The sequence below is a fragment of the Sceloporus undulatus genome, chromosome 6 (assembly GCF_019175285.1).
Source record: "Sceloporus undulatus isolate JIND9_A2432 ecotype Alabama chromosome 6, SceUnd_v1.1, whole genome shotgun sequence".
Classification (NCBI taxonomy): Eukaryota; Metazoa; Chordata; class Lepidosauria; order Squamata; family Phrynosomatidae; genus Sceloporus; species Sceloporus undulatus.
Window position 1 is genome coordinate 143,984,612 of NC_056527.1, and position 23,465 is coordinate 144,008,076.

Sequence of the window (23,465 nt, forward strand, 5' to 3'; positions counted from 1 at the left end):
AACTCCCATCCATCCTGAAGTCCCTTATCTTTTAGTATTTCTGACCACGGGATCACCCTCAATACTTCTCTAAGTTTACTGAAATCAGCTTTCCTAAAGTCTAGAATGTGTGTCTGACTATGCCTGGCTTTTCCTTTCCATTCCTTTCCATTGTATAACAAACTCCAGGAGAACATGATCACTCCCACCTAAGGATCCCACTACTTGCAGTCCATTAAGGACTGGAGCGTGGCTTTGGTGCAGCTTCTGGTCTCTTAGGACACATGCGTCATTTAAACAGCATACCTCCAAAGTGACCCGAAGCAGCTTTGTTCTGGCCTGTCTGTATGGGGCCAAAGGAACTTTTTTTAACCTAAAACAAAGACCTGTAAATTACATTATGTTTTGAGGGGTCTCCAAGGCAATTTACCATTTTGGGGTTGTTGTTTTTTACAATTAGAGAGTTTACAGAGTTTACAAAGGAATTCATCCAGAAAGGAGCAGGAAAGTTTCTGCTCCTAAAATGGATGGTACCCTGTGCAAAAATTCCCACAGAAAAGTGCAATGCTAAGTCTTAATTCCCGGATTCCTGCATCAGCTCCCTCATAGGAAAGAATCCTAGATTGGTGAGAATCTTCATAGTTCTGAAACTTGTTGTACATACAATTTGCACATGGGTGATTTTATTTTTTACAGAAAATAGAATTTTCTGAACAGAAGATAATATTCTGACAAACAAATATTTCATGTGCATAAAAATCAGTTTCCTGAGCAGAAAAATGAAGTACCTGGTGACATGTTCTGCAAAAAAATGGCACATGGCTGATTTGGTTAAAAACAGCAATTTCTGTGCCGAAAACAACATTTTCTGCCTCAGAAAACCATATGAAATTTATGAGATCACTATAAGCCAACAAGCAAGCTAAAACGATGCATGTATGAGGTCTTTAAAAAGAGGCTGGATGGCCATCTGTTGGGTGTGCTTTGACTGAGAGTTCCTGCATGGCAGAATGGGGTTGAACTGGATCAGGGCCCTTGTGGTCTCTTCCAACTCTATGATTCTATGGTTCTATGCGCACACTCAAATCCAACAGCGAACTCTCTAAGTCCATGGACATGGTTGGCTCTGCAACAATGGCTTAATCATTTCTGCTGTATGGTCCCCTGGAGACATTTCAAAAGCGTCACTTTTCTTCTTTTCAGCTTTCTTCTGGCAGCCACAGTTGTCCATTCCTAATTTAGAGAAAAACTGTGACATTGAGACTGAGATTTTCTTGCATCCCTAACATAAACCGCAATTTTCTCAAGCTCTAGCAAATCACGCATGTCTGGTTTGAACGGAGCTGCAAGAATTGATAATTTAATTTCCAAGAGGGAGAGGAGAACCCTGGAAAACGGCATCTCTTTATCAAGTAATAAGGACTTTCTCTACTGAGTGTGGCATCTCCACCTCTCATATAGGATCTGAATATCCTCTATCCTTCTTTAAACTTTCTGGACATTATTTGCCCCTGTTCTTTCTCTAATTCCAACACTCTCAGAAAATCTCCCACCTGTTTCTGCCAGCGTCTCTCGGCTACCTCTTTCCTTTGTACTCTTGCTGGCAGATAATGTTCAGAGTGCCATTCAGGCATAGCATTTCACAGTTAGCTGATCTGTAATGGGATTCTTTCCCCCCAAAAAAGTTACTTTCCGGGCTATGGTTCTGATTATCAGGGGCAAATCCTGCCCTGCATGTTAATGGCCTTGCATAGCGCATCATCCCCTGTGTCAGCTGAGATCAGTTGCTGCTCGCTCAGCCCCTCCAAACAGCTGGAGGCTGAAAGCAGGACAGTCAGCCAAAGGGAGTGCTTAGCAGGCTGCAGAGCTCCTGAAATCTTTCAGACATGATGGAAGCCACATTTTATCCTTTAAGGCTGAGATTTTTAAAGTGTCAGCTGCTGCTTGCTACAGGGATTTTCTCCAGGACATTCTGTGTCCTTAAACTTTTGTTTGGCTGACCTCCTTTTTCTCCACTTTCCCATTTTTGTGGTCTTTGCCTTCATACAAGCAAACAACTCCAGGATTTATTGCTGCTCTAAATTTCTGAGTTTTGTCTGTACCGGATAAGTCTGAAACTGTAAGGTTGTTGGATTGTAGCTCCCAAAGTAGTTTATGTGTTCAGTCCATTCTACTGATTTTTTTTTTCTTGTGGGTCTGACAGTATGTGGCTTTAAATGATGGAACAATTGCTCTCTGCTCTAAAGCTGTTAGATCAACGCTTTTGCTCAGCAATGTATGGTCAATCCAATCATTTTCTTTGGGACTGATAGTTCTCGGTGGACAGGAAAAGAAGGTTCCCATTGGCTGAGCTACATACATCTCCAGATGTGGAGTTAGACAATAGTTAGACAACCCTTGTGTTGAATGAAAACATTGTACAACTGAGCCAAGAGACCAAATGAGCAACTGAATGCACAGCCAAAGTCACACATGAATCCATACACAGTAGACAATGCAATCCGTGTGCAATATCTTGCTGCATGAACAATGATGCTGCATGCACAACTCCACTTCTGGAATCTTGAAATGGATGTGGATGTTCTGAATCAGACAAAAATGAGCAACTGCTTCTATAATGGACATGCAGAAGATACTGGCCATTGAGTTTTATATCAGGATGGGCTAATTTGTGCTGTTTGGGTCAGAGGAGGTCTCCAAGTGAATTCATTTCATTTCAGTAAATGAGTCTCTGCTTTGAAGTCCTTGCTTTTAAACATTTTATTTTGTTGATTTATTTGTAAATCCCACTTTTCTTCTATGCAGGATCTAAGGTGGTTTACATTGTAAATTAAAAAAGAATACATTTAAAATCTGTTGTAGTATTTAAACAGTTTTAAAACTATTTAAATAGTTATATTTCAAAATAGCAATTGAATGTAAAACATTCTGAAACCATTTAAAAATAATATACGTAGGAGAGAAAGGTGCAGCATTTCACTTTAAAGGACCCTTTCACATCCACCAATTAATGCCCCAAAACTCATCGAAATAAAAAGGTCCTTATCTGCTGGATGAAGACCACAAGTCATTTAATGCCCCAGGTAAGATGGGGCCAACTTAATGTGACCCTTCTGTAAGGTATCATTTCAGCAGCAAGATGAATTTTGAGAATATAGATGTTGGTTCATCCTTGCTGGCCCTCATAAAGGAAAATAAAATCTGTGCTGGGACATATTGGAAAGGGTAGTCCAGTTCTTTGGCCAAGCATGTCTACCATCTCTATTGTGGAAGCAAGTTTCACAGAACTGTATTTTTGTGTTGGCACACAATCAAGCATTTCTCCTGTCTCAAGTGGTTATTTAAAAGTTTAAGTGATTTGAGACTTATTTGGACTAAATTAGGTGATTTAGGCATGGTACAGACCACCCAAAAAGGGTGGTCTGCCCATGCCTTGTTTTGCTGCGCAGGGAAGCTGCAGTGGACAAACCGCGCAACCTGCAAAAAGTGGGTTCTTTTTGCAGCACCATTGTGACGGTGCAGTGTGCCAATGGTGCACTCGCGACATCACAATGGTGTTGCAACATGCAGACACTAAGTGTCCATTGCGTCAAAATGGCGGAGCCCATCTGTATAAGGCGCCACCGTTTTTGACGCCCTCGTCACGTGATCTGAAATAATAGGTGATCTGAAATAATGCTATTTTAACTTTCTATAAAATCTAATTGGCTGTGGGTCATTTAAAGGACCACTTATGAAGCAGATCATATACACATATACAAACTGACAACTTCAGATGAGATATAATGCAGCCAGGTTGTGAAGATAGATGCTTTAGCTCTGGTAAGTGAATAGCTAGAAGCTGTCTAGTAACTCCAGATATTCTAATATGGAGGCCTGAACAGAAAAGCCAAATAAAGCTGCTTCGGGTACCTTTGGAGGTATACTGTTTAATTGCTGCATGCATCCTAAGAGGCTGGAAGCCACGCCAAAACCACACTCCAGTTCTAAGGGCTGGGGCTCCATTTTGGCACAGGTTATGGCCTCGTAAGATATGTGTGTCATTTTAACAGCATACCTCCAAAGTGATCCAAAGCAGCTTTATTTTGGCCTGTCTGTTTGGGCCCATGAGTCCTATGGAAGAAAGTCCTCCTTTCAACCTCCAGCTGTTTGGAGGGGCTGAATGAGCAGCAACTGATCTCAGCTGACACAAGGGATGATGCGCTATGCAAGTCCATAAACAAACAAACACACATGCTTCATTTATATACCGCTTCATACCGCCTAAGCAGTGTCTAAGCAGTTTACAACTGTAAGCTAATTTGCCTCCAACAAGCTGGGTACTCATTTTAGCGACCTCCTCGGAAGGATGCAAGCCTGAGTCAAGCTTGAGCCCTTTTTCTGGTCTTGAACTCGCAACCTTATGGTTTTGAGTGAGTGGCTGCAGTACAGGCATTTAGCCTTCTGCACCACCAGGGCTCAGTGCCATCCAGGCCAGGATCAACCTCTGATAATCAGAACCATAGCCAGGAAAGTAACTTCTTTTGGGGAGAAGGAATCCCATTACAGATCAGCTAACTGTGAAATGCTATGCCTGAATGGCACTCTGAACATTATCTGCCGGCAAGAGTACAAAGGAAAGAGGTAGCCGAGAGATGCTGGCAGAAACAGGTGGGAGATTTTCTGAGAGTGTTGGAATTAGAGAAAGAACAGGGGCAAATAATGTCCTGAAAGTTTAAAGAAGGATAGAGGATATTCAGATCCTATATGAGAGGTGGAGATGCCACACTCAGTAGAGAAAGTCCTTATTACTTGATAAAGAGATGACGTTTTCCAGGGTTCTCCTGTCAGAATCCACCTTCAGTCAGTCATTCAGGGTGTATTCTGCCATGAGGTTTGTAGATAGATAGATAGATAGGGAGACAGATAGATAAACCGCAGAGTGGGGGTCAGGGAATAGGTTCTCACCCACAAATAGGGAAGATATAGATACGCATATAGAGAGAGGAAGTAGAGATATAGACAGACAGTCACTTTGAGAATAGGGGGGCTGCCACCATGAGGAATGGGCCGGATGGTCACGTATTGCATGGCAGTTAGGCAGTTTTATGAGGGGTTGTTGGTAAACTGATACCAAAGGTGCATACAGTCTTAGATCTCTACTTGGTAGAGGAACTAGGAACCAAATGGCCAAACCCCTCCGTCTTTCCCCCCTTCAGAACAAAGGGAGAAATTCTACATCAAAGGCTGAACCAAAGGGAACCAACTCAAAGAGAGGGGTCTGGGGAATTCTAAGGTTCTGTCTCTATTTGGAGATCTTCAGATTCAACAAAGACGTGGCTAGGAATACTTTTACTTAGTTAGTCCTTACAATAAACTTTCTGATCTACCTGAAGTTTGTCGTGGATTTTTGGTTAGAGTAATCCCAAGTCTCACACTCCTCTCCCTCTTGGAAATTAAATTATCAATTCTTGCAGCTCCGTTCAAACCAGACGTGCGTGATTTGCTAGGGCTTGGGCAAATTGCGGTTTATGTTAGAGATGCAAGAAAATCTCAGTCCGAATGTCACAGTTTTTCTCTAAATTAGGAGTGGACAACTGTGGCTGCCAGAAGAAAGCTGATAAGAAGTAAAGTGACGCTTTTGAAATGTCTCCAGGGGACCATACAGCAGAAATGATTAAGTCATTGTTGCAGAGCCAACCATGTCCATGGACTTAGAGAGTTCGCTGTTGGATTTGAGTGTGCGCATAGAACCATAGAATCATAGAGTTGGAAGAGACCACAAGGGCCCTGATCCAGTTCAACCCCATTCTGCCATTCTTCGTGTTGAATTTCATTTTGTTGTCTTTGGACCAGCTTTCTAATCTATTCGGGTCATCTTGAATTTTGATCCTGTCCTCTGGAGTATTAGCTACTCCTCCTAATTTGGTGTCATCAGCAAATTTGATAAGTGTGCCCCCAATTTTAACAGAAGTTGGGTGTACATATTTCAGGAGTGCTTTGGGAGTACATACCTCCATGGCAAGGACTTGAACTAGATGGTCTAACATTAAGACTATGATTCTGTGGACTGACACAGGAAAGGGTACAGATAACTTTGTCCTACAACCTTTTGCACAGTTTTGTATGTATGTAGGTCCAAGTGAGAGAGTTAAAGAGTGGAGAAAAGAGAGATAGAGAGAGAGTCAAATTCAGGACATCCTGCTAAATCCCCCTAAGGACTGAATCCAAAGTGTCTGCTTTCAGTAGATAAACAGAAAGCTCTGCTCCTCACAGGAACGGACAGGAGCAGAACGGACGGTTAATCTCTGCTCGTCTGAGGTCCTATCACTGTGACAAAAAGGAAGAAAAGTGGGGAGAGAAAAACTAACTGGGGGCTGTGAGTTTAAATAATCTTAGCTGCTTGAGCGGGAAAAAAATGTGCCCCCTGATGACATCTAGAAGGAGAGAAATTACTCTCATACTCTGTTTCAAAGACTGGTGGTAGAGAGATAGCATTCTGCTATATGGCTTGTGCTGGGTTTTTATGGCCTGTCTGTCCACTTGGTGTCACACTGCCTTTGCAACCTGCATCCATGAGAGTGTGATGTGCAGGAGATTTGAGAAAGGGATACATTTATCTCAGCAAACCTTCCCTGCACCTGTCTCCAGCTCCCAGGAATTGTCTGTGATTTCAACCCTCTTTGTGTATTTTTCTAAGTTTGAAAGACAATTGGTACAGAAATTCAAGCCCTGGAGCCTCCAACTTTAGCTTGTCTGCTACACATATGGGGGAGGCCTCAAATGGCTGGTTAACTACTGTAAGAAAAAATAAAGAAGTGATGCTCTTGGGATGATACACAGGTCAGCTAGGTGCCTAGAATCATAGAGTTGGAACAGACCATCTAGTCTAACCCCATTCTGCCATGCAGGAACTCTCAGTCAAAGCATCCCAGACAGATGGCCATCACGCCTCTGTTTAAAGACCTCCAAGGAAGGAGACTCCACCAAAATCTCCGAGGAACAAGTGTATTCCACTGTCCAACAGCCCTTACTCTCAGGAAGTTCCTCCTAATGTTGAATCTCTTTTCCTGGAGCTTACATCCATTGCTCCATTGTGTCCTAGTCTCTGGAACAGCAGAAAACAAGCTTGCTGCCTCCTCAATATCATATCCCTTCAAATATTTAAACAGAGCTATCATATCACCTCTTAACCATCTCTTCTCCAGGCTAAACCTCCCCAGCTCCCTAAGTCCTTCCTCATAGGACATGGTTTCAAGACCCTTCACCATTTTAGTCGCCTTCCTTTGGACACGCTCCAGTTTCTCAGTGTCCTTTTTGTCTTCTTAGCCTTTCTGACAACAACCTGTTTGATATGTAGACTGCTACACTTGGGTCACTTTCTCCTTCTTCAAAGGAAGTTAGTCTTTGTCCTCCCCTTGTTAGAAAAGGGACAGCCTCACGTGGGATCTTTACCCCAGTAATAGCTGCCAATTATGAAAGCAGCTTTAGAGGCTTCTATAACACCAGAGATTTATTACCTGTCATATCTTTGATGGATTTCCTGAGAAAATGTGAGTACTTCCTTCCTTTTTTATCCTATTAAAGTTGGCCCTCCATATCCATGGATTTGTTATCCACAGATTCAACCGTCCATGGCTTGAAAATAGTTTTAAAATAGATAAATTCCAAAGGGCAAACCTTGGCTGCCATTTTATATAAGGGACACCATTTCATTATACCATTGTATTTAGTGGGACTTGAGCATCCATAGATTTTCATATCCATGTGGGGTCCTGGTATCGAACTCCATTGGATACCAGGGGCCCACTGTAAAAGTGTCCAGTATAATTGTTTCTCTTTTAGCCATAAGCTAAAAGCTATTGCATTCTCCAATGGTCTTACAACCGCATTCAGAAAGATATTGTTACAGAGTTCCATGAGATCAAGAGTCCTGATCAGTGGCATCTCCGCAATGAGTGACACCCAGTTTGGGAGGCAGGATTTGCGGGGTGGATGGGACTTTGTGGTGGGCTTCCTGGACGTCCGGGGCCAGTAGGGCATCCATGAGAGCCACAGCCATGCCCCCATGGGTCCAGGGAGATGCAACGTGGCCCAGAGAGATCTCGTCCAGTGAGAGCTGGTGCAGCTCGGGGGAGTGCTGGCACAGGACTAAGCAGCTCCCACAAGCGGCAGCATGGGCCAAAACAATGCCATGACCGGGTGTCACCCCCTTTCTGGGGTGTCCCCCAGTGTTGCCCATACACCCCACACACCCCCGGTGATGCTACTGGACCTGATAAGGCAGAGGTACTGGTCTCTTGAGGCTTTATAATTATATTTACTTGTATACAATTGCACCAGCATAGCAAATCTTCCCCATCAACACAAAGAAGTTGGAAGTGACCAGAATGCACACTGAACATCTTACTTAGATAAACTGACAGAGTGCGCGTCACTGGATGTGGGAGTAATATATATCAAGCCCAGTGTGAGTCCACATGTTTGATTTCTAGATTGAGGAAGATAATTGCAAGAGTCATGAGTCAGAACAAATGATTTCTCTAGATGCAGGAATAGAATTCCATTCAGTTCCCCTTTTGATAAGAGCTTAGCAAATTTATGCTTCTTGAAGCAGTGGTTCCCAAACTGTGCCCTTTAAGAGATTTTGGACTTCAGCTCCCAGAAGCCTCAGCCATGCTGGGATTCTAGGAGCTGAAGTCCAAAATCTCAAACAGTTTGGGGACTACTGTCCTGAAGCAATAGGTCACATGGAACCCAGTTATTCTGTGTTTACCCAGTTCAAATTTTGTTACAATTCTTTCAACCAAAAAATACATTCAAAATATTTTTTTAGGTGAAAGTCCCTACAAAAATACAGTCAGCCCTCCCCATAGGCAGGCTTGCCTTCCATGGCTTTGAGCTTACGCAGAAGGCAAGCCTTGGCAAAAGTAATGGGGAGTGTACCTGTGCCACCATGAGCATGCACCACCATGAGCACATGCCCCATTATTTTATATGGAGCTTGAGCATGTGCCTTCTGGAAATGATCAGTTCAATACTCCACAACAGCAATCTATCTCTTTTCCAGGAATGTGTTAGAATATGGAAAATGGATTCAACATTTTCCCCCTTCCTCCATCTACTACTGTCAGCAGGTGACTTGAAGGCACAGACATGATTGGTAGACATCTAGAGACAACTTAAGTACAAGCAGAGAACAGTAAGGCAAATCTTCACAACTGGCTTGATGTCTATCATGCAGCTTCTGGAGTGATCCTGTTTGGAAAAGGATAGAGCCTCCACAACAAAATGGCATAGAGGTGTAGACTCAGACCCTGGACCTATTCATCCAGAGACAGGGTGCCCAGATATGGAAGCTTCTTCCCAACCCAAAACAGCAATGCAGAGTCAAAGCACAAACAAGGCTAGAGGTGACCTGATGAAATGCCTCTCTGCAATAGCAATAGCAATAGCAGCGTCATTTATATACCACTTCATACCACACCAAGCAGTCTCTAAGTGGTTTATAATGTGTAAGCCAATTGCTCCCAACATGGTGGGTACTCATTTTAGGAGTTTGCAAGCCTCACTCGAGCCTGAGCCCCTTATGGTTTGTGAGTGAATGGCTTCAGTACAGGTATTTAACCATTGTGCCACCAGGGTTCCTGCAAGAAAGGGGCCGAACAGACAGGCCAAAATAAAGCTGCTTTGGGTCACTTTAGAGGTATGCTGTTTAAATGACAAATGCATCTTAAGAGGTCAGAAGCTGCTCCAAAGTTGTGCTCTAGTCCTTAGGACTGGATCATGGCTTTGGCTTCCGGCCTCTTAGGATGCATGCATCATTTAAACAGCATGCCTCCAAAGTGACCTGAAGCAGCTTTATTTTGGCCTGTCTGTTCAGGCTCTAAGACTCATTAGTAGTAGGGGCCTCCCCAGAATCAAGGCTCTTGCTTCTGAGTTTGGTGTGTGGTCCAAGACAGGTCAGGACAAACGTCTCCATTCTAGGATAGAAAAGTTGCTGAAAACATCTACTTCTGCTTGGATTTTGCCAGCCAAAGCATGCATGCCTGTTTTCTGTTGTGATTATGCTAAATTTCAGTTACTCTGGGCTTATTTTTGGCTTTGGCTCTTGGTATTACTGCATCTTTAACTATACCTCTACATTGGCTTTTGTTAGGTTGGGACTGAGTTGTTTATCCCTTTGACCTTGGAGTAGACAGACTATTCCAGAGGGTTGCACCTGCCTAGGAACAGGATAACCAAAGCAACCTGGAACTAACCAAAGCAAGCTCAATGGCCATCTGTCAATGGGGATACTTTGATTGTGAGTTCCTGCATGGCTGAAGGGGGTTGGACTGGATGGCCCTTGTGGTCTTTTCCAACTCTACGATTCTATAATTCTACGAATCTAACTTGAGATAAATTTCTATAAAAAACTGGGAAACAATGTCCTTGATTCCCCACCCCTCCCTTAATATTTGGGTAATTCATTTGTCCCAAGGCAAAGCTGAGGAAGATAATTTTTAAGAAGAGCAATGATCAGACATGCTGAAACCATCCATGTCTGAGTATTGGTAGGACAATGCTCTTTCTCCTCCATAGCTTCAGCCTGCCCTTGTATCCATTCTTCTGTAAAGCAACTTTTCAAGCTCTGTGTGTCAGGGAGGAAGAGAATTAGCAGAATCTGTCAGAGTAATCTATTGGGACATGTGTTTTGTCCAAAGGTTTGAGGGTAAAAACAGCTTTCAAAAGCAGCTAATAACCCCCACCAAATCTAACTTGGAAGTGATGTACAGTAGATGACTCTTAGGTGTTTTTTCAAAACGTAACCACAGAGTTCATTTAATGAGCTTAACCAACCTGCCAGTCCATATGAGAGATATTGCCCATCGCCCTTCCAGACCCTGAGAAAAATAATGACCTACCTCCCCACAGCAAATTAAGACCTCCAAGCCACAAAGCACACATCATGTACCTGCTGACTTGCTAAGCTTGGCCTCCGACAGCCAAAGAAAATTTAAACTTCTAGTCCAAATTAAAGAACCGGCCAAGCTTGCTTTCTTTATAACAGCATGATGTAATGAAGGTTCTTATTTTTAACAACCTCAAAAGCTTGTGTCTGTCAGCTATTCTTGCAGGCAACCAAAACGTTGTTCTCTTTCCCCCATCACCACCGCTCCCTTCCCACAACCCCTGAGCTCTCTAGTGCTTGCCTTTAATCTTTTTTCCTAGTTCCAGGCTGTGTTGCATTCACACCTCTTTATTTCTACTGGTGTGTTTGACAGCAAGCTCAATGCGGTGATACTCCTCTCTTTTGTGGGTGGAAACGGAAAGGGGGATGGGAAACAGGGCATTAATGGGATCTTCTCTAGGTAATGACATCCAGTGGACATGATCTGCCAACTGTCAAAATTACATGTGTGTCATTAATGTCTGCAAGAGAGAAATGAAAGGGAGGATAGCATGCAAGGTTACAGGTGCCAGACTACTGATTTGTTTTTACTTGAATGCCAGGGAACTGGAAGAAGGAGTACTATGAAGCAAGAGCCAACAACATGCTTAGGGAAATGGCAACCAAATTATGACCTGGAAAATGAAAATGTTGAAATCATATGTAATAAAATCAAAACAGACTGTTAAAAATGAAATTTAATAAGGAGAAATGTAAGGTACTGCACTTAGGGTGGAAAAATGAATGCATAGATATAGGATGGGCTTAAGGAGATTTCTATGAGTGAAAGGGATCTAAGAGTCCAAGTAGACCACAAATTGAACATAAGTCAACAGTGTGATGTGGCAGCTGAAAAGGCCAATGTGATTCTAGGCTGCATCAATAGAAGTATAGTGTCTAGATCAAGGGAAGTAATAGTGCCACTCTATTCTGCTCTGGTCAGGCCCCACCTGGAATATTGTGTCCAGTTCTGGGCACCACAATTCAAAAAGGACATTGAGAAACTGGAGTGTGTCCAAAGGAGGGCAACTAAAATGGCAAAGGGAAACCATGAAGCCCTATGAGGAGAGACTTGGGGAGCTGGGGATGTTTAGCCTGGAGAAGAGAAGGTTAAGAGGTGATATGATAGCCCTGTTTAAATACTCAAAGGGATGTCATATTGAGGAAGGAGCAAGCTTGTTTTCTGCTACTCCAGAGAACAGGACCCTGAACAATAGATGCAAGCTCCAGGAAAAGAGATTCCAGCTCAACATTCAGAGGAATGTCCTGAGAGTAAGGGCTGTTCGACAGTGGAACACACTCCTTCCTTGGAGTTTTTGGTGAAGTCTCTTTCCTTGGAGGTCTTTAAGCAGAGATTGGATGGCCATCTGTCAGAGATGCTTTGATTTGGATTTCCTGCATGGCAGGGGGTTGGACTGGATGGCCCTTGTGGTCTCTTCCAACTCTATAATTCTATGATTCTATGATTCTAATTGTTTAGATGGCCACCCAGGAAGCCACAACAATTACACATTTCACATAATGGCTTCTTAGTTGGAGAAAGAGTTGGTGACTAGGTGAAACATGCTTTGGGTATATATGGCTCCTAACTGTATAGAGGTCAATATAATTAGGATTGGAAACCTTTATCAATTTTGTCCTCTTAGGTAAGAATGAATAATTTTACTATGTTTCTCCTTACTGAAAGAAAATCACTGAAAACTGCAGAATTTTTGAAGAATATTCCCAGTTTGGATCTCATTCTGTGCTAAATGTACACATAGGGCTTTGGCACAGAAAACGGCATTTTTTTTCTCCGCAGGAAATGCTGTTTTCTGTGCAAGCAATTTCTTTTCACATCAAAAAAAATATGCAATTTTCTATATAAACAGCCACATGCATTTTGATGCACAATAAGTCATGAACAACCAAGTTTCTTGTTTGTACAATTGCCAGCATTCCTCACCAGCTAAAGCTGCAGGTACTTGAAGTCCAACAAAATCCAGTGAACTGTGCAACCCCCACATCTGATATAAGAGCAATTTTGCTGTACACTGAAACAAGGGTCTTTAAAACTTCCAGAGGCTTTTGAACCTAAAAGGTGTTTAATGGGGCCATGACCAGAAATCCATGTGTTCCATAAGTCTAGCAGATTCTTAGAGGATGAAACATTTTAATTACTTGTCTATTCAATGATGATGTAATACACGGATAGACAAAATGTAGCCCATGGCCTGCATGCAGCCCCCCCCCCCACATTTTGCAGTGCCTCCCACTGTTCAGTGATGTTTTCCCCATTTTTGTTTTTTTTAAAAAATGACATCCTGATTTACCACTAAAAATTGGTGACATTGTTTTAAAAGATTTGGAAAGAGATCAAGAAAGAGCTGAAGAATTTGTCCAAACTTCAATTGTCCCTTCTGGGGATAATGTCTGCAATTTCTATGAGCATTCTGTTCAAAATGATGTACTTGTTTCAAAACCTCCTCATAATATCAGAACAAAACATTATTAAGATTCCCTAGCACTGTACCAGAGCAGTTAATGTTGTCTCGAACTGGATTATTTCTGCTGTGTGTTTTGGACTGAAGCCTATGGAGCAGAGGTAAGTAGGCATCCTGGTGCCCTCAGATGTTTGTGGAACAAAGGAGTTTATCAGACAAGGGAAATTGGAAGTATAATCCAATGGTGATCTGAATGCAATCATGAGGTTTCACGTTATTGCGTGATAGACTACCACACGCAATTTCGGGCAATGGCGTTCTATTTTCAGGCAATGACAAGTCGGTTCGAACGCAATTCGAATTCAGGTAAATTAGCTGAACTAGCGAATTCACATGAATGCATTCTGGCCCCACTTTCTTTTCATTCGAAATTAAGAGAAATTCCTCCCGTGTGATAAACTCAAAAACTCCAATAAGCCACAGCCAACATCTCCAGTGCTGAGGAATGAAGAAAGCACAGCTCAGCTCAACTGAAAGGGCTCTAGATTGCCTACCCCTGCATTGCAAAGGAGAGATCCCTTTGCCAGGTTGTCCATGCTGAGAAAAATTTGCCTGCCTCTGCAAAATACCTATGATAAAGGCAATTGAAGAAAGATCTCACAAGATCTCAACATGTGGACAGTTGCTATTGGATGAGATGGGCAAAGTTCAGCCCCAGGTTCTAATGCAGCCTTTGGTCCCCACTTTTGTGATCCTTGAAGCCCTGCAACAGCTCTCCAAGACTCCTCAACTTTGCAAAACCAAAAAAAATGAGCTTATTTTCAAGCAATTTGTGCCCCCAAATCACTCAGAAAGCCTCCCAATGCATGAAAACATACCACCATTGCACCCTCATCAGCATCGCAGAACCCTGTACTACCTTGCATCACCTCCAAATACTTCCATTTTCCTCTGCTGTCACTCTCAAAATGGCACCTGTGTAGCACTTTCACTTTCACTGTCTAGCATATCACCTTCACTTTCTGTCACTATTTTGGAAATGCCTACAGAAGAAAATAGATTATTTGGGCTTGAGGTGTAAGGGAAATTGTCCAGGGAGAAATGGGCCCTTGCATTTGCCCATCCCTAGTATGAGAAGAGTTGCTCCTCCAGGTTGCATTAAGATGGTGATTTTATAAAAAGGGTGTTAGGATGTAACAGCATGAGGGCAGGAATATTGCCTTTTGCTACACTCTGCAAGTTGGTAGTCCTGGGAAACCCATGGTCTCTTTTCACCTGAATCAGCAAATTTTCTACAATCTATAACTGAAGATTTTAGTGATTAATAAACATGATTCTGTAGGTCCATGGGAAATGCATCAAACAATAGAGAATTATTTGCATTTGCTCCTTTGCTTGATCTACTTTTTCTTTCCATTGATGGTCACTGAGGCCATTTTGATCCGGTTGCATACCTGTGCCAGATGGGATTTTCATCATTTGCTGCCCTCAGGTCCAAAAACAGAACCAGGGTGACCCAACTTGACCTAATCTGACCTGAGGCTAAATCTGACAAAAATTATACCTGACTTCCTTGTAAAAACAAGTACATCCATCCATCCATTAGAAATGCACGACTGTGGTTATTAAGAAATTGGTGGTGTGCTTTAACCTGCAAAATCTCTTCCCCACAAAAAAAGCCTGAAACTATTAATTGAATCATTCATCCAGATCCTCAGCAATGTTCAAATGATTCTAGTAATTTCACTGTTGATATTACTATTTTATATTATCACACTCTGTTTTCTTGGCATCCCAGGATTCCAGGGATGGTGAGAATAATGAGCTAAACTAATGAGATAGACCATGGGCCAATCCCATTTTGCAATTGTAGCCCTATCATTTCACTTTAATTGTCATAGTTCTAGTCTAAGAAATCCCAGGACTTGCAGTTTAGGGAGGGAAGATGGAATTCTCATTCACAGAACTCCAGTGCCTTCCCAGATTGCAAACCTGATTATAGAATCATAGAGTTGGAAGAGATCCCAAGGGCCATCCAGTCCAACCCTATTCTGCCATGCAGGAACTCTCAGTCAAAGCATCCCCATTGACAGATGGCCATCCAGCCTCTGCTTAAAGACCTCCAAGGAAGGAGACTCCACCACAGTCTCTGAGGAAGGAGTGTGTTCCACTGTTGAACAGCCCTTACTCTCAGGAAGTCCCTCCTAATGTTGAGGTGGAACCTCTTTTCCTGGAGCTTGCATCCATTGCTCCGGGTCCTGTTCTCTGGAGCAGCAGAAAACAAGCTTGCTCCCTCCTGAATATGATATCCCTTCGAATATTTAAACAGGGCTAAACATCTCCAGGCTAAACATCCTCAGCTCTCTGAGTCTTTCCTCATAGGGCTCAATGGTCTCCAGACCCTTCACCATTTTAGTCGCCCTCCTTTGGCCTTTTCAGCTGCCACATCACACTGTTGACTTATGTTCAATTTGTGGTCTACTTGGACTCCTAGATCCCTTTCACATGTAGTTTCATTCAGCCAGGTGTCCCCCATCCTATATCTATGTATTTTGTTTTTCTGCCCTAAGTGCAGTACCTTACATTTCTCCATATTGAATTTCATTTTGTTAGCTTTGGCCCAGTTTTCTAATCTATTAAGGCCATTCTGAATTTTGATCCTGTCCTCTGGAGTATTAGCTATCCCTCCTAATTTGGTGTCATCTGCAAATTTGATAAGTATGCTCTCAATTCTGTCATCCAAATCATTGATAAAGATGTTGAATAGCACTGGGCCCAGGACAGACCCTTGTGGGACCCCACTGATCACTTCTCTCCAGGATGAAGAGGAGCCATTGCTGAGCACCCTTTGGCTTCATTTACTCAAACCTTCTTCCACTTACTCAACTTTCCAGATACTCTTACTTAAATTTCTCCTCATTATGAAATGAGTAAGAAGTAAAAGTAAGAAGAAGGGGAAGAAAGTGAAGAACTAGGTGAAGAAGGAAAGTGGAAAGGGAGAAACAGATAGGTGGAATGATTAGGAGGAGAAGATAGAAGCAAAAAGAGGGGAGGAAACTGAAGATAAGAGAGGAGGGAGAGAGGTGGAACAGAGGAAAGAGAGAAAGGAAATAGATGGAGGGAGATGTGAAGAAGGGAATAGCCAGGATGGTAAAGTGAGAGAGAATATTAGAAAGAGGTTTATAGGAAAGAAGATGAAAGGATGGATGAAACGAAGTGAAGGGTAAGGTGTTTATGATGAATAAAGTTTGAAAGTGTAGATACTATTATGTCGGGCTGCTTTTTTAAGACTATGATATAGACAAAATGCAATAATATTTGTCGAGGTGTTTAAATAGTGTTTATTGTATTGTATGATAGGTAATTTTTAAAGTTAAAATTCCAAATATCAATTAGTGAGTACAAGTATGAAAACATGACATTTGAGCCAAAGTTGTACTTGCTGGGAAGAACTGAAGAAGAATTGGAAAGAATTCATGGCAAACTGTTATTTTATGTGATAATAGCAGCTAGAATGATATTTGCCCAAAAAAAAAAAAAAAAAAAGGAAATTAAAAGATGAACTGGTTTTGATGGAATGGATGCTTAAATTATATGATTATATGGAAATAGATTAAATGTACCTATTTGATTAGAAATGAGCCAATGGTTAGATATAAACAAGACTAGTTATGCTTACAAATTCACTTGAAACAAATATGGGAAGAACAGAGTATATGTGGGATAGAAGACAAAATCTTACAGAACAGATACAAATACAAATATAACTTTATACAGGAAAATAATGTTAAATTAAAAACAAACTGTGTAGGTATCAGAGATATCTGTAAATTAGAGAATAGGAGGTCATTTGATTTGGTATGTTTGGTGTTTGCATAAGGAAAATGTACCATGAATGTATTTGTATAGATGTAATTTTTTCTGACCCTTTTTTATTTTGTTTGTTTGCTTTAAATTTAAATTTTATTATTATGCATTTTTAATAATAAAAAATACTTTGAAAACCTTACAGATTAAAAAAAAGCACTGCTAAGTCTAACAACACTTGTCCCCATCTTTGCTCTAATATGACGCTGTTTGCTTACGGCTAAATTTTTGTCTCAGCTTCTTTAACTTGACAGTTAAAGAAACTGGTCCACAAGTTTTTGTTGGAAGCCTTCATGTGTACCGACTTCTTTTTCTCTCCAAGCACCATTTCTGTCCTGAAGCTGTTCCTTAGTGCAGAGAATCATGAAAGCATCTTTTCAAGTCCTCTTTCCATGAGGCTGCTTTATTGCAAAAGATTCAAAAGCAGGAACCAGGTGACTCAAAACAAAGGCCTGCCATTTCTCCTTTTTCGCCCAAAAGGAGATCCCATTATGATCCGCCTCCCTGTGATTTTAGGTTTTTCACTAACAGCCTTATATTTTGCTTTTTGCTGTAATCGGTTTTACCTCAAGTATTACAAAGTCTTAATGTCTTCGTTTAATTTTCCCGAGGAACATTAGTGGTGATTAGGCTAGGCAAGATAATGTTCTGCCCACAGTGTGAAATGCTTCTCCAATGCTGAGATCCTCCACCAGCTTAGTTATGCAGCATGTTAATTAAAATAGACTCAGAAGCTAGTCTACGTCAACCACACCAGCTTTACAAACTATAAATCGGACAAAACATTAGAAAGTAGCTTCAATTCAGTCTGTGTGCATGTGTGTGTAATTGAACCACAGCACTGTGGTTTTAGAAATGTAATTAGGACGAATTGCAATTCCAAGATAGTTTTATTATTTACAGATGAGTGTGTTGACAGACAGCATGGTACAACAGTTTCAGTGTTGGACTAGGACTCCAGGAGACCAGGAGTTTGAATCCCCCCTGAGACAACAAAACCAACTAAAATCAGTGAAAATTGTATAAGTGGAGACTAACATTCAATTCAATGGATGTGCTCCAGTTGGGACTAACATTGGATTTAGTCAATTTTCTTTCCTGATGCCTTGTACAGTGGGTCCTCGCCTTACACGGGGATCCGTTCCTGATCCCTCCGCGTAAGGCGAATTCTGCCTATGCACAAGCCCCATTGGAAACAATGGGGCTTGTGCGCAGCGGCGCAGCGGCGCAGCAGCGCAGGCACAACAGGCACACGTGCCCATTCAATTGAATGGGACGTGTCGCCCCTTCCGCCCCCGCGTGCGCCCCACAGCTTGAGCGCATATGTTTAGGCCATGTAAAGCGCACCCACGTATGACGCGGGCACACTGTACATACAGTATGCTGAAAACCATGCCAGAAAACCCCCTCGCGAGCCCGGAAGAAGTAATAGGGTGTGCACCGCGGGCGTGAGCCCCATTACTTTTAATGAGGCTGCAGCACACGTGGATTTCCCCTTATGTGGAGAGATCCAGAACAGATCTCCGCATAAGGGGAGGGCCCACTGTATTTCATTTCAAAGCACATATTTTTAAAATACACAAACACAAAAGCATGTTTTCTGGGTCTCAGGTCTGGTACTGTCTGCTCCAGTCCATAGAGGGAGGGGAGGAACGTCAGCACAAGACCATGAAATGAAAATGAAATGAAATTTTATTTATATACCGCCGTTCCTATGATCACGGCGGTTTACAACAAGATAAGATACAGCACAATACAGGTTACAAACAGCATAAAAACCATGTAGTACTATACAACAATAAATCCATCCTTATTCAATCAAATAATAAGACAATCTAAAAATACAATAAATAGTATACAAAGCAAGAAAAAGACAAAGACAGGACATGTGAGGGAGGCATTATAGCCCATGTCCCAACAGACCCCTAACAAAAAGAAACTAACTACGCCCCTCTCCTCTATCTTCCTCCCTCTAGAGAGTCCACGACGGCGGGACCAGGCAACAGTCCTTGGCACTCCGCCCTGATGGTATAAGGGCGTGGACAGAGAGCTCTATAGGGAAGCCGGCGGGCCAGCTTTTGTAGGGGCCGCTCCACCGGCCCCGCCCCCTGGAAAAACGCCGCTGCGGCGGCGAGGAGAGTCCTCTGGGCCGCCCTGCCCAGATGGAAAGGGGCGGCGGCGGTGTCCTCTTCGGGGGAGCCGGCGTGCCGGCTTTTGTAGGGGCTGCTCCCACCGACCCCGCCCCCTGGAAAAACGCTGCTGCGGCGGCGAGGAGAGTACTCTGGGCCGCCCTGCCCAGGTGGAAAGGGGCGGCGGCGGCGGCGGCCTCTTTGGGGGAGCCGGCGGGCCGGCTTTTGTAGGGGCCACTCTCACCGGCCCTGCCCCCTGGAAAAACGCCACTGCGGCGGCAAGGAAAAGTGTTTCTATATTTATATTCCTCATTTGTTAGATGTGGTGTTTTGTATTTGAATGACATACTTTGTGCACCAGTGTTTGATGCTTGCTATATCTGGCTTAATGACGTGACCATGCTGTTTCTGGTGAGTGCTGCTTGGGCGCTTGGATGCCTGGGTGTCATCATCATGCTCCCCATGTGGTCAGGGCAATATGGCGCATGGGCACTGAATGTAGGGCTGGGCACATGTGGACACCCAGCCCTACAGAGCTGTCATCCCCAGCCTGGAGGACAATTCGGAAGACTCAGAGGATGAGCCACAGCCTCTGGGACCTGAGCCTGCAATTGGGGAGCCTGAGGCTGGCCTTAGTTCTGCTGTAGCAGAGTCGGTGGCCTCTCCAGAGGTTCAGCAGCCAAGTCTGCCTGGGGCCAAGGCTGTGGACATAGAAGAGGATCAGGGAAGTGTTCCTACCTTCAGAGAGCATCCAGCCAAAAAGGAAGGCCCTTTGCAGGTCCTGGAGGCTTTATCAGAAACAAGTTGGTAATCAGACACACCTGAATGCCTGCTGCCTGCCTATTTAAGCAGCTGGAGCATGAGTGTCTGGTTGGCAGTGATGATCTGACCTTCTTGAAAAAAAAAAGACTCTGTCTCTCGTTCCCGTGGCTTTTTAGACCAAATCCTTGCTTCTTAGATTGCTGGCCTATCTTGATTATCTGGAACCCTTGACCTTGGTTTGCCTTATCAACCTGCCTATCTGATACCTCAAATCTCGGACTGTTTGACAACTCTTTTGGTAATCCTTCTGATACTGCCTTTAAACTCAAAGACTGTGTTGCTTGCACTGACTCTGCTATCCAGGAGTTTGTTTGTTTTGGAACTAGGCTGGACTTATCAGACATTTGACTGCTTTCCCAGACAGGAGCCCTGACCTTGGCCCCAGGCTGGTGCAAAGTGCCAATCTGTACTGGGCCTAAGTACCCATCCACACATCAGTCTGGAAGAAGTGGACCAGATCACTTCTTATTGATATTCATGAAGACATCAGTCATACTCAATAAAAGTTTGGATCTCTTAATTCTTAAAATCATCAAAAAGAGTAAATAAGTAAAGTTTTAAAAGTAGTCCACCACACGGATTTTCAAAATTAACAATTTTGAAAAATTGACTGAATTCAGATTTTGAAATATTGACTCCATTTTAAATTTTGGAAGAGATTATTACTATCACTATAAAGTCTAGCTACAGCATCTGTCATGGGGGATTTGCAGAGCAGTGCTTAAGTGCTAGTAAATCGCCGCTAAAACATTTAGGAAGTGCGTATGTGTGAAAGCTGGACATGCTTCCTAAACTTCAGGGAATCGTTGGCTCCCCTCCTGAATCCCTGAATCGTTCAGGTAGCAGCCATTTCCTATGAATGCAAAGTTTCCATTCATAGGAAATTGCTGCTCCCCTAATGATTTAGGAACACTGGAGGGGAGTTAATGATTCCTTGACATTTAAGAAGCATGTCCGGCTTTCACACACACACACTCTTACTAAACATTTTAGTGGCGATTTACCAGCACTTACCCCATGGTAAACACTGGTCTGAAAATCTTCATAGTCATTAAAAGTTTGGATCTCTCATAGACTATGATAAGTTTGATCCTGCCATGAAGATCTTCTTGTAATATCCCACTATATTCTGGAGCTAGCTTTGCAGAATAGACTCTGCTTTATCACACTAGGGGGCAAACAGGATTTAAACAAGAGTTAAACAAGAGTTAAACAGGAAATGTCATGTGATAAACATCAGGCATTTCCTGTTTAACTCTTGTTTAAATCCTGTTTTCCCCCTAGTGTGATAAAGCAGTTAGTTTGTTTAGTGATACTTTTATTTTACAAGATACAAGATATCATGTACCTGACATAGGAATTCCCTTTCATAACACTTTTTCCCTTTGAATTGAGATATAAATTCATTTGTGCTAATGAACACATGGGGGTGCTATCAATTTTGCTAAGCCATAGAGGTATTACTGTCCTCTGCTCTCAGACCCACTCCAGATAGTTTATAACAAAACAAATACACATTTCTTTCGTTTGCATGAGATATGTGATTAAGATATGTATTAGAATGTGTATACCCTTTCATTTCAATTCCCTATTTTATTTATTCATGGTTTATTTATTTTATGGGATATTTCTGCCATGCCTCGACCCACCAGTATATAAGACAATGTATAAGGGGTAGAAATATTTAAAACTCTAAAAGCATAGATTTTTTTTAGACTAAAAGCTCCTCCTGAAAAATTATTTTAAAATCAGGCAATAAAAATCAACAAAAGCAGCCACCTCTAAGAACCAGATTTTGTAATATTTGCATATATACATTGAGATATCTTGGAGATGGGACCAAATATAAACATGAAATTCATTTACCAGGATGTTTCATATACACCTTATACGCATGGCCTAAAGGTAATTTTATATACAATATATTTTGTAATAATTTTGTGCATGGAACACAGAAAGAAAAGGCTATTTCAACCACCGATGTGGATAATGTTAGATTCTGGAATAGTTCAGATTTTAGGATTCCAGATAAGTGATACTCATACAATCATAGAATCATAAAGTTGGAAAAGACCACAAGGGCCATCCAGTCCAACCCCATTCTGCCATGCAGGAAATCTCAATCAAAGCATCTCCGAAAGATGGCCATCCAGCCTCTGTTTAAAGACCTCCAAGCATATGATTTCTGGTCTGTATTCATTCCTCTGAATACACACACACTTCTGCACTCTTTTGATAATCATAAGCAGACAATGTTTCAAGAGAAGCTAACTTGCAAGCTCACAATCTTCCCCATTTATTTATTTTTACAAATCACATCAAATCAAGTCAACAGAGTCCTGGAAAATATGTATCATCTATTCTCCCCATCATTATACATATAAGGGAAGAAAGATCTTGTTCCGCAGGCAGCAACTAACAGCTACTTTGTTTTTGCTGAACATCTAGGATGACCTAATGCCTTCTGCCAGACTGAGAGACACACATACAACAGCAGGGTGCATTTTTCAAGAAGCCGGGCTGTTTACTAGAGGTGTAATGAGATAATAGGGTACCTGGGAGAGATACAGCCTCCTCTAGGGAAGGATAAATACCTTGAGTAAATTTTCCTCACTGCTGTGCCTTGTCAACCACTTATCTCACTTAAAAAGAATGTTTAAAGATGTGGTTCACAAAGCACTTAAAGGAAGAGGGGTCAAAGAACTGATGTAGAAGGCTGTGCCTCGCCACCTGATTGTCAGGGCTGGCAATGCAAGAACTGCTCACTCTGAGCCCAGACATGGAAACAACTCAAGATTATGGAGCCAGGTCAGCAAAACCTGTTAGGATCAGGTGGAATCCTACAGGCTTCTGCATCACTTCACTCTGGTTGAGCTGGAAGCTGTAACATCATCTGTGATGCTGATGGGGAAGTGCAATAGACAGGAGGGTAGCAGCTCCTTCTTGTGCTCCAGTGCTCCAGCAAATAAGGCTTTGGGATGCCCTGTTAAAGTTTGCTGTTGAAGTGCCATGAGTACTTGATCCATCTTTTCCCCCCCTGACACGTATAGTGCATTAATAATATTATCTTTCAAATACATAATCAAAGAGCATCTTTCAGAAGACTCAAATTTATCCCAGCTTTAATCATATCATGACAGACATGTGAAATAACTTGTACAAGGCACAAGTAATCATGACTTGAGACCTGGACGATGATGACACTGGTACTGAGGAAGGTAGAGCACAGGAACCAGTTCCATAGAATCATAGATGTTTATCACACTATGCTCTTAAAGAGGTACACTGGTACCCCGGGTTACGAAATTAATTCGTTCCGCTATTTTTTTCGTA